The following is a 4,731-nucleotide window of genomic DNA, read 5'->3' on the forward strand; positions in this document are numbered from 1 at the left end:
TTCTTCACCTGCTTATCTTTGAACCGGTTGGTAAAGTTTTTCCATATGTGTCTAACACAATTTCTGTGATGCGCATGTGGCATCACTTCCTTTAATGCAGGTAAAAGACCCTAATTACAATAAAAAAATGAACTTATATAACAAACTATAAAGTACAAAGGATGGTTATATAATAGTGATTGGTTCTCATCAAGATTATACTATTAAGACAAATTTAGTAACATCTACTACATGGAAGAATAGTCAAATGAGGAACAATCTTTGATAATATAATAATGATTGCTATTTTAATTACTCTCTTTTCTTTATTTCTTTTATCTTTTCTTTCATAAAAAAATTAGCTAATCATAACACTTGCCAAAGCATGTTAATGTAATATAAAGGGATAAGTATGATTTCGGTCCCCAACGTAGAGGCCGAAAATTTATTTCGTCCCCGGCCTTTTTTTCGTTACAAAATGGTCCCCAAGATTTCAGTTTGTTTTAAAATTGTCTTTCGGACGAAAATACCCTCCCCTCCCATCTTCTTCTTCAACACCCATCTTCTTCCTCAACATTAACAGAAGCAGAAGCAGATGCACAAACGCAGAAAAAAATAGGCAACAAAGGATAACAATCAGCAGAACAACAACAACAATAACAATGGATAATGGAATTAGAGCGACAACAAAAACAAAACCAGAAGTAGAATAAAAAACAAAGCAGCAGAAACAGAAGCAACCAAAGCATCAACAACAACAATGGAATAAAAAGAATAAACAGAAGCTACCAGAAGCATCAACAATAATAACAACAATAGAATCCTTCAAATCTGAAAAATTAAAGAAAAAAATAAAAAATTGAAACAGATGGAAAGGGTTGCGGCGGTGGTGGTGGAGGAGGGGCTGCGACAGTGAATGATGATGTGGAGGAGGAAGGGTTGCGGCGGTGAACGATGATGTGAAGGAAGAGGGATTGCGGCGGTGGTGGAGGAGGAGGGGTTGCGGCGCTCCTCTATTCACTTTCTCTCTCCCTCTACTCTCTCCTCTCTTGCCATTAGTGTAGGGAGCAGTGGCGGATCACAGACAGCAGGACGGCGGGGCGGCGATACGACGATGCTCTCTCCCTTTCCCCTTCTTCCCTTCCCCTCCCCCCTTTCTCACGCCCCACCCCCTTTCTTTCCTCCCCCGATTCTGTCTATCCCTTTCTTTCCTTTATTTATTTATTTATTTTATATTTATTTTATTTTATTATTTTTTTAATAAAGGGTAATTTGGTAATAAAAAATAAAATTGGTAAAAAGGATGATTTTAAAATAAATTGAAACCTTGGAGACCATTTTATAGCGAAAAAAATGCCGAGGACGAAATAAATTTTCAGTCTCTACGTTGGGGACCAAAATCATACTTATCCCTAATATAAATCAAACATTATTTTAGCAAGTCAACAGTGTATACAAGAAATTAAAAGATGAGTTACAAACTTTGACTTAATCAAAAGAATAATGTGGAACCTTAAAGAAAAGTAAAATTGAATAGGAATTGACAGTAAACAATCTTGTAAACCGTGTATATTTGTTATAAGTTGCTTTAGATATTTACGAATCTAAACCGCTAATTATAGCTATAAATTGATGGTACTTCTATGCTTGTTAATACAAGTTCTATGAATGAAAATTTCTGAGTTAGTATACTAAAGATGACTAGATCCATTCCCCTTATTCTATTTTTGATTATAATTATATGAGTCTTGAACATGATTGCAGTTATCCCGCTGAAAATTAAGAAAACATTTTTCCAGAGTTCTGTAAAGAAAATAAGCTTTAAAGTAGTGCATTCTCTTGGTTTAATAAAAATTATGAAAATAAATGTTCATCACAGTGCATAACATGTAGTCCTCTAAATAAAGTATTTGGTGATCAACACTTCATTTATCAGCAAACAATGAACTTATAACACAACCAAAAATGAATTCATTTACTAAATGTGATTAATATACTACAAGAAAGCAACTTCTATAAGATTCTGTAACGAGGAGAAAAGCCACCTTATCTTGGACTTGATAAAAGAAAAAGAATTACAAAAAATTCTTATATATATGATGAAATTTAAATTTATATTAGCAATCCTCCAACAACAACAACGTAAATACAAATATATCTTCTATCCATTTGACTAACTTTCTTATGCTAACATTTAAATATTAGAAGTATTGCATATTTTTTATTCATAGTAAGTATGAGGGTAGATTGAATGGTACTTTTTGTTGATCGGAAATGAAATTCCAACCATGGATATAGTGGTCTCCAAGATCTTCTTGAAGCAAAGTGAGAAACCACTTCCAGCTCTCTTTTGTCTCACTACTAACCACAGCAAACGCAATAACGTAAAAGTGATTGTTTGCATCCTGGCCCACTGCTGAAAGGAGTTGCCCCCGAAATAGCCCTTTAAAAAGCAACCATCTAATCCAATCAATTTCCTACAATCCAATTTATACCCCCTCTTACATGCATCTAAACAAATATATAACTTGTCAAATAATGGAGGTGACTGGGGGATGGGAGTAACATCCATCAATGCAGTGCTCCCGGGGTTACTCCTTAATAACTCCAAGAGATAATGCCTCAATTTGCTGTACTGTTGTCTCTTGTTTCCAATGACACGTTCTCTTGCTTCTTTAAGTGCTCTATAGACAATTTTTCCATTGATCACAACATTGTAATCTATCTTGATGTGGTCATAAGCCTCACTTAGGGTTATGTAAGGTTGAGTGAGCAACCTCTTTTCTAGCTTGTTGGCCACCCACTTTTGATCTGCCATATTGCTTCCAAATTTCCTCCCGCAAGTGTGAGTGGGCACATATGTCTTGATTTGGTAACTCTTCAGTTGATTATTCCAGGCACATTAAATTAGTCACGGACAAGGGTTAGTTCTACCACTCACAGCACCTACAGTCACAGCCCCACCAAGCACAGTCCCACCATTCCCAGACCCAACATTCACAGCTTCTTCTCCCATGGTTCCCTCATTGACACCTGTATCCTTTGTATTAACAGGATTCACATTCACACTTTGCACATTGTTTGCTTAATTACCTTGCACAACTATCTCATCATTACTTTGCACATTTTCACCTTCACTAGTTGATGCCTCCTTAGCCCCTTTTGGTTTTTTTGGTTTTTTTATCCTCTCCAACCCATGCTCACAATCACATTTCATTCTCATTTGATCATTCTTGATGTACCTAATCTTTCTCCCCTCATAGATGACATGATCCTTCAGAGCAGTCTTAAAGCTTTCAATTGTTGCGAATTCCATCCCCAATTCAAAGTATACCTTTCCAAAGCTAGCATTTTCATTAAACTGTGGAAACTCATACCTCTCTCTCTCATCTTCAGAACTCTCTGGAGTTAGCAGCGTCTCTGACTCATACTCAAGAGTAGGTTCTTCCTCCCCCTCATTTTGTATACTTTCTTCATTATTTTCAGCACCATTGTTGCCAGTACCACCAAAATTTGGCACTGGAGCTTGTGATGAAGTTGGACTAGTATTCATGTGTCTAACATTGCCTGGGAACATAAAATTGGACCCAACACCAGCTGGCCTACTACCCTTTGGGCCACCAGATTTTGATCCAGAACCACTTGGTCCTTCAGTTTTTGTCCTTGCAGATTTTGGACCCCCAACACTTGGCCTAATTGAGCTAGGCCCACTTGTTTGTTTCTTGTCAACCTTTGACTTCTTCTTCTCCATACCACTCTCTGGTTTTTTTCCAATTTTACTTACTCTTTTTCTTGACAATCACACAGTTAGAGTTACTGCTTTCATCTTCAAATCCTGGAGGGGGTGATTTATATAGTTCGTCCTCAGTGGTTTCATACCCATCATCATCACTAGATTCCTCCTCCGCATCTGCATCACCCTCAAAGTCCAAGTCGATATCCTCAAGTGGAGTAACCATTATTGGGTGATCAAAATACAAATGAAACTCATTAGTGCCCTTGTTCTTTTGTATGTTCTCGCGCAACTGATTAATCTCCAAATCTCCTTTTATTAGGTGCAGTCCACTCTCCAAATTAGCAGCTGTAACATCATACCAATACATAGTAGTGTAGTTCAAATAGCCTTAACTCTTTGAACAGGGTTTGTAGGTCAAAGAAACAGATAAGATCAACATCCATCTTAGGAAAATTCTCAACCTTTTCATCCAGATAAAGAAAAACTCCTTTGTTATCCCTAACAAAATGCCCATTATGGTGAAAAACAGAAACCACAAATTCCTCCATTTATCTGCAAGAACAACACGTTTAATGATTAACAAACATAATCATATAACCCTAAATTCTGACAAATTCCATAAAGAAAAAACAAAAAAAAAAAACAAAAAATCTACCTTCAACACCGTAAAAACTAACAACATTGTATACTACTGAGCAATTGTGAGCGAACATACATGCAAAAACAAAATTAGAACTAGCAAACAATGCCATAGCACGTTTTGTGCTCTGTACCCCAACCCAAAAAATGAATCAGTAAATCTAAACTAGTTTTTCGGACAGAGAATAAGAATATAATACATTCTTACCTTCTTCAACGCAAGTCTTAAGTGGTCCTTGTCACTCTTATACGTGATTCGTGCTTCTGGATTTGAGCATGAGGCGTTACAAATGATAACAGAATGCAGAATTTTATCAACGTCGTCACGATGGTGATGTGGGAGATGATGTAGAAGATGAACGTTCCAAGAAGGTATG

General features: G+C 36.6%; 1 pseudogene; it reads right to left on the reverse strand.

The window, feature by feature from the left end:
- Nucleotides 1–2,200: 2,200 nt before the first annotated feature.
- Nucleotides 2,201–4,263, reverse strand: LOC148578292 (uncharacterized; annotated as a pseudogene).
- Nucleotides 4,264–4,731: the final 468 nt, after the last annotated feature.

Source organism: Arachis ipaensis, chromosome B1 (assembly GCF_059453495.1).
Source record: "Arachis ipaensis isolate K30076 ecotype BB chromosome B1, ASM5945349v1, whole genome shotgun sequence".
NCBI classification, from domain to species: domain Eukaryota; kingdom Viridiplantae; phylum Streptophyta; class Magnoliopsida; order Fabales; family Fabaceae; genus Arachis; species Arachis ipaensis.